Genomic DNA, 11261 nt, shown 5'->3' on the forward strand with positions numbered 1-11261 from the left:
CAAGATTGCTGTGCTATCCTCATCCCAGATCAAGTGTTGACAGTGTTCTTTTCACATTCCATGGTGAGTATTTAGCAAATGCCATTAAATAAGGAGATATTCCGTGGTAATAAGAGCTACATCTGGGTGGTATCACCAGGATGAAGGACTCTGTGTTTGGGGTGATGGCCTCCAGTGTTCGACAGAGGCACAAAGTCCCTGATGTTGGGAGTGGAGAGAGACCCAAACCAGGTCCCCTTTGGTCAGCACTCATGGTAGATCCGGTTCTTCTGGAGTTCCCTGCAGCCATAAATACCCATCATTCACACAGGCTGCTTCTCTTCTTGGGCAGGAGCTCTATAAATTCTTCAAACTGGCAATTAATTCACAATCCATACACCCACCAAGCTGTGAGTCTGATGACCTTTCAGAGATCCATAAATGCTGTTCAGGAACCTCCTCTATAAAATCTCCTCAACTTTACCTTTTTTTTACTCTTGGGTTAGTCCTCCAAATCTGAAATTTTACCTTTTCCTCATGGTTCATCTCCAAGCTTTATTTAATAATGATCCTGCTAGGAGAACACTCTACGCTGAGATAAGGAGGGGCAGCCTGGCTGTTACAGCAAGAAATATTTCCAATTATGTTTTGAGAAAGAAAAACTGTCCTAATTGTAATCAAGACCTGGTAGAACCAAAGGGTTTTTGATGGGAGCAGGTGCCCAACCACAACAAACATGCTGTGGTCAGCAAGATCCATAAAATATGCTCCTGATACAGCTGGTTTGAGGGCAAATAGTAGATATGGCAGTTCTTGGGGCACCTGATTCCTTGAGTCATCTGACTGTGGTGGCAGAAAGTTCTTTACACTGTTTGTCACCAAACCCTGCTCATTCACTCAGCACAGTGAGCTTGGGACATGTTGTATTGGCTCTTTGGTCTCCTGAGCTACTGAAAGACACCAAAACCTCTTCATTATTGTCAGGTTTATGGAGGGGTTTAAGGTCTTAAATGAGATGTTTATAGAGAAGTTAATCTTCTTGATTTTTGTGTCATCATACCTAGAGCTGGAGGACAAATTTAACCACTCTTTCAACAGTGTATTTTGTTAAATTGAGATATTAATATCAATTGGATGGTTGATATTTTCCGTGGTATAAAATAAGTCAAGGCATAAGTGATGGTACTTAAATATCTTTGCACCTTACAATACTGGATTTGAGAAATTATTTTGGCAAATGCTGGTTTTCAGCAGAAATCAGGTTTATTTTCTTTTAGTTCTGAAGCCCTGGAATTTCTCAAGGAAATGAAGAGTTTATTTGATATATCCCAAATATCCATGAACAGTCTCTAAATGCTGACTTTACCAGAACAGAGCTGATTTGCACCAGTTGAAACTTTCAGCCCTTTCTCTCTCAAAATTTGCAGTGCCCAATTCCCAGATGATTTTACAGGGAACTGGATCAGCTCCATAGAGTTACCTGGAAAGGAACAGACCCACAGATACTGAACACCTTGCCAAGCATTTTTATGAACTGATGATGGAGAACCACACTAAGATCAGAGATCATTTTTCAAACCTTTTGGCCTAAATGTACTTTATCTTGGATTTAGAGTGTATCCATCAAACTTTGAAGTTAAAAAATGAACCAGCTAGGGTTTTTTGAGTCCTTTCACACTGTACAGTAGCACTGCTGTTTGAAAGAATTATTCCAAAATCATTCAAGGTTTTATTTAACTGTAAATATTTATTTTCCATCAAAGGAAGGGATTCCCAGAGGTGGCCAAGGCATCCAGCTGGCGGCTTTTCAACAATATATTAATTTTTTGTACACCCTTTTCCAAGCTGTGCAGTCAGCAGGAGTCAGGAGCTGTTGAAGACGAGGTCTGCTGCAAAGGGCACATTTCTCATGGATAAACACGATGGGGCATATTCTGCTCTAGAAAGGATTCATCCTGATTTTCTTCTCCCCCAGACCAAAGGTTTGATTTCAGTATAAGGCAAAGCAAAACATTTGTTTCCAGTAAAAGCAAAGCATTTTGTGGGCTCCTGAATATTTCATTGGAGAATCTTTACCTAATTAAGGTAAATTTTCCGAATAGTTTATTTTTACAGTAGGATAGGAATGGAAGCTGGAGTCTGGGGCTCCTCCAGGAGAAACTAAACCTCTGTGCTGGCAAACATGAGAGCAGCACTGCACAGATGTTCCAGACAAGGGTGGACCTGCATAAACACAGGAAAAAACCCTGTCCAATCTCTCTAGATAATGAACTGTACAAGGAGAAAAGCACACAAAATTAATGCAGCTCATGATACTGAAATAAGGAAAATGCCAGTCAAAGTCTCCAGCTGCTGATATGGAATGTCCCAGAATCCCAGGATTTGGACAAAAATCTGTGTCAGCAGTAAATTACTCACTTGCAGAATGGGGTGATTAATTATTTTTCTGTATGACCACCCATGGATGTTTTAGCTATGGCCTGGGATGGATCTGTGTTAGTGCTTCATGACAGCAAACTCCACTCCAGGATGAGAGAATGGGCTGTAATTAGCATTGTACAAGAAAATACCAAGTGAAATATTAATTGCCTACACATCATAAATTTGACGACATCAAATCATTCTGTGACCATGCCAAGGAAGGAAAATTTCACAGCTGGATTTAAAGAAGAATCCAGTCACTCCTCCTACATGTGTAGGGTTATTTGGATAAATGGAGAAAATAGGTTTCTTGAAACTATTGGCGTCCCAACACTGAGCTGGGTGAGGTAGAAAAGTTCAGAGCTTGACTGGACCAGGTCCTCAGCATCCTGCTGTGGCTGTGAGCAGCAGATGGGCCTGGGTGGCACCTGGGGGTCCAGAGGGGTCCTGTGGAGACACAAAATGCTGATGGTTTGCTGATGGATGAACAGAGAAGGGCATGTTTTAGTTGTATCACAGAGGAAAAGAAAATCTGGTACTTCAGCATGGCCTGGAGGCGTAAACACAGGGAGATTTGCAAGTGGATGTAAAGTGAGTATTGCTAAAAAACAGGCTGAAGAATGAAAAGGCAAATGGTGTGGTGGTATTTTCCACAATGTTTAGGTACTCATAAGTCTAATCAGCCTGGGGAAGAAAGATGAATAATTCCCTTTAAATCACATTGAACCAGAATAGGTGGCTACACAAGAATAGACAGACCAGGAGAGAAGCAAGATGAGCAGAAGGACCATGTGAGGTTGAGGCAAACCCACCTGACCCCCACTGGCTGAAGCTCAGCCTCAGGATGTGTTTTTGCACCACAGTCCTGATGATCCAAGCAAATGTTTTGGGGCTGTTCATTGGTGTTATCTCCTTAAAGGGAGGAGGGAGGTCCTTGACCCTTCATGTTTTCTGCTTCAAGCATAAACCCCTTATCAAAACCACGCAGAAACATTGTGCAACTTTCAGAGTTGCGTTTAGCTGCTTAAATTTCCAACCTGAGCAAAAAGAATAATGTTATTTATTTATTTGTTTGTTTATTTATTTATTTATTTGCTCAGAGGCAAATACATGAAGATGGAGCATTTCCCACTGGAGGCTTTTGACTCCAAGTTTAGAGGAGTCGTTAGTCGCGTCACACATGCCAAGTCTGGTGGAATTTGGCAGAGCTGCTTAAACTTTAATGAGGGTGAAGGGATGAACCTTTACCTCAGCTGTGCCGACGGTTACAATACAATGATAATTCATCAGGAGTTTAGTGCTCAGCTTCCTATTAAAACACCCCAGTCAGCCAGGATCAATCCCTACAAATCTGCCAAGAAAGATACAACTTGGATCAAACAATAATGTTTTTACTCAGGCTGCACAGACACAGTTTGGCTCTGATGTGTTTTCCTGGGTGAATTACAAAAGCAGGATTTGGAGATTCTTCCGTCTCGGGAATTAAATGCTCAGAACTATTGGCTGTCAACTTGAAGAATGTTAGATCTGCATCTCTCCACAATTGTCTTAAGTTTCTTGGAATGGAGCCCGGCTATTAGCAGGGGGTAAATAAGACAAAAATTGACAACAATGTGCATTATAGGGTGAAGCGTGGAAGCTGAGGTTTAGATGTGAACAGTTAATGGATTTCTTAGAACTGTAGTATTTGATCTGAAGCTTACCATGTTTTTCAAGCAGGTTCACCTCAGCTGATCTCTGAAAAGTTAAAAAAAAGAGAAGTATATTTTATTCCGTTTGAAACATTGCAAAAATACAGGGTAATGTTTATTAACATGGCATGATTTTGGGGCTTGTGCAGAACTATTCTATGATGGTTAAAAATATGTTTTAAATGTGCGTTGTTGTAAGTTTGAGTTGGTCAGATTCAGCTTGGCTGTTGGTGCAGACTACTACAGTAAAATGAATTCTGCTTGGTGAATTAGGGGTTAAATATCTGTTATTTACAAGTGTGTTTGTGTTATTTCCAAACTCCTCCTCTTGTTTTTACAACATACAGTGGGTACAAGGTTGTGAGGTCAGACTGGGAGTGATTCTGCATTTTCAGAGAAGTGGTTTTTGCTTTATTTTTTCTGCTGCCTTATGTGTTTGGACCATAAGAATGTTTTATCTCTTCTGTGGCACGAGCTGTGCTTTTTTATCCTACAGCACCTTTACTAGGGATGAAAAGGCCCAAGAAAAAGTGATAATTTTACCACAGATGCAGTGAATGAACAGCACAGCTAAAATAGGGCAAACTTGTAAAAGACCCCATTTCAACAAGTTTCTAAAGAGCACAAATACAAATACCTTGACAGAAGCCCCAAGCAACATAAACAAACCAAAATACACATTAAAACTCAGTTCAGCCAGGCATCTCAGCCTGAGGATATTGAGATGTGCTGTAGCCCTCCTGAATCCACAGGTTTATTCACATCCATGCACATTTATGGGTGTTAAAACTCTTTGTCTTGGCGAGCAAAGCCAAGCCTTTATTTCGTTCTCTTTATTTCCCTGCTGAAGCAAATTTTTCTGCCTCTCCCTGGACTTCCTTCCTTATACATGCAGTGGTGTTTTTCTGTAGGTTCTGGATGTGTTTGTGGAGTTTCAGTGAGTTCCCCACCCTTCCCCATGGTGGTGCTGCCTGAGCCTCTCTCCAAGCAGCTGATGAGGTTTGGGAACAGCTCAGCTGCCTTTTCACCAGCCTGGATTCCTTCCCACTGACAACACCAAGTTTCTTGGAGGCTGAGGTAGGTTTCTACTCAGATAAATCTGCAGACAGCAGTGATGAATTTGGGCACACAGATTCTAAAAAAGTGTGCGCATAATGCCTTCAAAAATTGACTTTACTCAGTTGGGAAACATCAGCCCCAGTCCTGTCCTGTTTTCAGTAACTATTGTTATGTCCCAGTAATCCCATTTTAGATCTGGAAACCTCTGTAGTTTTATTTATAAAAACAATTCTTCATTTTGGAAGGAATAGAGGAATTTTTAAACTTTGTGTTCCCATGATTGCAGGTGTGTATTATAGCACTGGAAAGGAAATTACTGCCATGTATATATGGCTGATGGAGACCCTTCAGGGGTTGTGATGTGCAATAAGAAACTCCCAAAAACTTTGTCAAGGCATGGCTTTCGTAACAAACATAAACCTGAGCTTGAAAACGAACAGCTGGGTTGTTCCCTTTGGTGAGATCACAGTCAGCAGGAGTTGGGCTGAGTTGGAGTGACTTTGGGTCTTGTTTTTAGCAAAATATCACCCACTTGGGCCTAAGACCCTGTACCAATATAAACTAATAGGTTAGAGTCAGTGGTTTCACTATTATCAGGTCACTGGGTAGAGGAAAATTCTAAATGGAAATAATTTGGAATATACCAGCAAGTCCCAGGAAAGTGGGAGAGCAGAAAGGTCTGGTGCAGCTTCTCCAGGATTCCTGTAAATGAGGAGTTTCCAGCTCCCACTGATCATTCCTCTTTGCACCTTGTGTATAAAATAGCAATTTGAGGTTTCAGGAGTGTCATGTCTGCATGATGAGTCCATCAATTTTCTTTGGCTGCAGGTTTCCCTTCAGTGGCTGGGAAGTAAATTATGAGAAGCTGAAGGAGAAAGCCGTAAATTATTGGGCTCTGCCAACTTCAATATCCGCAGCCTGACGGAGCCTTGATTTGACAACAATCTGCTTGTCAGTCTCTCTTGCAAAATATTAACACACTCAATTATCAAATGTGTTATCCAACTGTTAAATCTCACGGATAGAGCAGTCCAAAGTCCAGGGTCAGGCTCCGTTTCTGCTCCTGCGGCAAAGCATCTGCTCAGGCTTGGGAGCTGCTCCTTCTTGGCCCCGACAGCAGCGTTTCTCTAGGGTTAGTTGTGGTTTTCTTAGGGAATTCAGGCTCTTTCTGTGAGAAAACTGGAAAGAAAGGCACAAGTGTTGTTGCTTGGTTGCCCTGGGTGCAGCTGGAGTTTCTGGGAATAGGGAGTGGGAACAGTGCTCCCCAAATCAGCCTCTTTGAAGAGGCAGAAAAGAAATTATGTGCTTTTAAAAAGCCCCAAGTTTTGGAGGAAGCACCAGCTTACCTTCATTTAAGAGCATTTTACTAAACCAAGTGTATTCTAATCACCAGCAAAAAAAAATCTTTCTCTGAAAGACCCTTTGGGAAAAGCCTCCCACTTCAGTAGGATTTTATCCATCCTCCTGTACCTTTCCCAGGCAATGGGGATGAACATTAGTTTGTCTCCTCATGCTGTAAATTATGATGGGCCAATGTAGATGAGGGGTTTGTGCTAAACATTAAAAACAGTCACCTGGAAACAAATGAAAGCATGAGTAATAACCACATGCAAATTTCTCCCCCATTTATAACTTGCTAGTAAATGCTGACATTTGGAGAGAGGGAATGCAGTACAGGAGGAGGATGTTGGGTTTTGCAATTACAGTCCCAATCCATTCTCAAAAGATTAAAGTTTTACACAGTGGTTGTTCTCGGGAAATTTGCTGAATCCTAATATTTAAGATGAAAGCATAATGAAGGATGACTTTTTTTTTTAATTGTCTGATAGGCTTGATTTGCCAGTTCCCACTGAAGCAAAACTTTCCTCTGACTTCAATTATCAGTAAATTGTGTTGACCTCAATAAGGGTTTTTGCAGAACTGGACCCATAGCATGAATAGGCTGTTCTGTGCAGAAAAGTGACTGCATGAAAATGGCATCTTCTTACTCATCAGTTCTGCCTCCCGAGGGCACACGAGCTGCTGTGTCTGGCTTTAATGACAGAAATGAGGTTTTGCTGCTCTTTCCTCCTGTGAGACCTCCGGAGCTGGTGGAACCAGGCTGGGAGATGGTGCAAGCGTGGCAGAATTTGGGTGGGAACAGCAATGTCCCCTTGGTCCTGCACACCCAGAGGGGTGTGAGCCTCCAGGCTGCACCCCAAAAAGGTGTGAGCCCCAAGGCTGTCCCCCAAAAGGGTGACAAAACCCAAATCCCTGTCTGCACATGACAATGAATCAACCATTATTTTCCCACTGGGCTACTCCAGACCAGGAGCTTTAAACGCTCTCTGCTTGACATCCTCCTGATTTATTGCATTTGTAAAGGTGACCTTAAATATTTTAATGGTAATAATTCTTTCAAGGGCTTAAATCAGTAAATGTGCTGTGTTCATATTTTGGCATTATATACTGTGGGCAATTTAATCCATATAAGCAGTTTCAGTGATATTAACACTGTAGGCAAACTGATACTAAAGTTTAAATGTCAGAGAGAGTTTCCATATTACATCTAGTGCAAACAAAGCATTTTTTCTCCAAGTACTGAGGCATAAAATACCAGGAGATAGTAAAGACAGAGAGTGCCAATGAGTTTGAAATAAATAGGAGGTGAAATTTATAGTATTTTCAAATATGTGCCCTATCCAAGGACTGCTGCAGCTGCACAGATCTATAAAATTAGAGATAAGAGAAAAACCTTGTAGCACTTCACAATAAATGCACCTCCACCAGGGTATCTATCTGGATTTCTGTAACTCCTTGGAGATTTACTATTTCACCTTGGATTTATTTCCCACTGTGCATGGCGTGGATGGTATTTCATATTTCCTCCATTGCCCCACTTGTTATGCAGTGGCAGGTCCCAGCTGTAATCACTGGGCAGTGGCACCATGAGCTCATCCCTTGCAGGAGGGTGCAAACAGATTTGGGCTGGGATGACCCCACCAATATTTACCCAGTGGTGCTACAGGAGCTTGGGATCAGGCAGATTTCCATCCCACGGCCCCCAAGTTCTGGGTTCCTTCTCACACCCAATGGGCAGCCAAGACTTTAACTTACTGGGGGAAAAAAAGCAAGGATTGGGTGAAAAGAGGTGCCTTCCATGGTTTCCAGCTTGTGGTGAGGTGCTGGGTGCTGCCCATGTTGGGATAAATGATGCCTGTGGCTCTCCAGGCCCTGGGAAGGTGCATCTGAGCCAGCCAAGCACGGCTCATAAAACCTGTGACAAATGGTCAAAAGGTTTATTGGCCATGTACTGCTGTGCATGACCCCATAAACCAGCAAGGATGTGTGGAAACATGGGCTGTTTGTTAGCGTGTTTGCTTGTTAAATAACCTGACCTGCTCTGAAATCTCCTCTGGCATCACTGGGCTGAAAAAGGGGGGCAAGTCAGTAAAAATAAGTACAGCAACCCATGAATGATGTGTAGGAAGTCGCAGGGGGAGGAAGCACAAGTGCTGTCACAGAGGATGAGAGTGGAAGGGAATAACCAACAAGAAATAACGTTTATGAGCGCTAATTATGCTCTTTTTTCCTAAGGGTTCTTATCCTTGATTTAATCCCTCTGAAGGTCTGGCACAGCTTTGGTGACCATGACTCCTGGGAATGTTCATCACTATCACTTAGGCGGCAGGACTGTGGTACCAGGCTTGGCAGTGCCTTTTTATCTCAAGGAATTTTGAAGGTGTTTCAGGCAACTTTAGGAAATTGGATATAAGGGAGAAAATCCTGCTCCTCTTGTGATGGTGAAAAAGGTCCTCAGCCTCCATCCTTCCCTTTCAAGCTAAGCCCTGCCAGACCTTGATGAGCTGTCCCAGACCACAAAGAGCTCCAGACCCCATGGGAGGAAGGGACAGCCTCTGCCATGAGGAGTTTCTTTTACTATTTAGAAAACTCAAACACAAATAACACCTTTCCAGCTGTGTCATTGAGCAAGGTGAACTTTTAGTGCTCCAGGCTGAAGGATTCCTCTGGAACAGCACTTCTTCCATCAGGAACCCCTGGCAGTGTGATGTGACCATCACCTTTTCTGGCCACAGCTCCTGGGTGAACGAGTGACCCAATGCACGATTTGCAAACTCCAGAACCTGTCAAAGTGAGGAAAAAATGAATGTGCTCAAGATCTCATTGCAAATCTGCTGTAACAGAGCCAAGATCTTTAATTCATATTCACATCCCTAATCAATATTTCAAGAAAATCAACGTGTAAAGCTCAACCTGTATAATCGTGGTTCTGCCTTCATCCTGATTGCACTTAATTTCATCAGGGTCACGCTGAAGAGCTCAGGCTTGTTTAATTCTAAACTCCAATGACAGTCAGAGGAATCCAATTTTAGTTGTGGGTCTGTAAGATTTTTTTATTCAAAGGCAATTAAATGGCTTTCTTTGGCCTCCTTAAATTGACAGATTGTAAATAAGGGCTGTTTGTCCATAGGAAATGATACCACCATATTTAAAACATATATAGAATGACTTGTAATAATTGCTACTACTTCAATAGATGATAAGCCAATAAATTAAAGTAACAGCACATAAAATGATGAATTCTGGTAGACTTAAGGTGATATAAAATAATTGGAGACTTCACTGCTATTTCCATTTTTAATGGGGTTCTGTGGCAGCACGTTCTGGCAGCGGGGCTGGGAAGGTAAATTAATCTTTATGCATCATCATCAAGCAGTGTAAACACGGCCAAACTTAATTAGGACATAATAGATTGTTAAGTGTATACCCCTCAGAGGTGAGTGAGATTGCTCTGGCAAGAGATTACAGACTCTCAGGCAAGGTCTTCTTTAAAAGATTGGTAGCAGCTCTTCCATGCCTCTGACAACAAAGCCCATGGAAAAGCCCTGCCAGAAAGGCAGCTTCCCGTGGTCCCAAGCACAAATCTGCAGTGAAATATTAATGCAATGTGGCCTGAGGTTGTACTGCTTTGGCAGGAAGAACTCTTGGTTTACTGCAAAAATACCAACAGGAGTCACTGAATTCTCCACCTGGATGGAAGTGCTGGGCATTCCCAGCTCTTCTTCCCACAGCCATGGGCACCCCATCCTGCTGGGCTGGACAGCCATGGAGAGGGGAACTGGGCTGAAGTGGGTGTATTAAAATAGCAAAAATCTTACTTGGCATGCTGTCTTTTAGACATTATTGCACATAAGGTAGAGAAATGCAATACAGTCTATTTTTTCTTCTGTTTCTGATATTGGCTTTTGTCATTAATCCATTCCTGTGTGATTTTCTGAGCCTGTTGTACTGTGAGATCTCTTTCCATGGCAGCAGTTGAACTTACACTTTTATATATCAGTATTTATTTATACTTTACTACACGTGCTCTTGCTTTTTAAATGGACTGAGTTCACTAATTGAACACAAGGTGATAATTTCTGGTTTAAAAGTAGCTGCAAAATGTAGTTGAAAAATCTCAAAGCTTGTTGTGAGAAATACTGGCAAACAAAATCTGAAAAGAAAATACGTTTTATTGAACGGTTTCAGTCTGGATTCAATATCTTTACAGTGTGGACAGCAGAAAATTCAGGCAAAAAAACGTATTGTAGTCTCAGGGGAATTTTAGTTGCGTCTGCTTTAAAACTCATTTTGTAGGATGGGTTTTGTGCATCAAGGTCACACTGCACAGTGGCACAAAGTGGCCAGATGTGGAGCTCTTTTTCACACTGTCAAATACCAAAAGGTGTCTTAATAGCTGGAAATCAAACTGCAGCATCATCTTGAATGCCTTGATTACTCCAAGGCTCCTTTTGGAGTTCAGCATTCTTGATTTTATTTCCTGATAATTGTGTTAAGAGTTTTCTGCTGCTCAATTGCCTCAGGAATTAGGAGATGGTTTTGAGAGCAGGGGAAGGACTCCCCTGCTATCACAACTCTCCAGGGCAGAAAACATTTCTCATTATGGAAATTATCATAGATATTGTATGAAAAGGGAAAAAAAAAACAATTTCAGAGCTGTAAGAAAGGTCTAGTGCAGACCACCACACTGGACTCATCTTGTTAATCAGGATAAAACAGCAGAGAAGACAAAAATTTTGAGTTCCCAGCTTTATTTGATCACTACCATCC

The sequence above is a fragment of the Camarhynchus parvulus genome, chromosome 4A (assembly GCF_901933205.1).
Source record: "Camarhynchus parvulus chromosome 4A, STF_HiC, whole genome shotgun sequence".
NCBI lineage: Eukaryota > Metazoa > Chordata > Aves > Passeriformes > Thraupidae > Camarhynchus > Camarhynchus parvulus.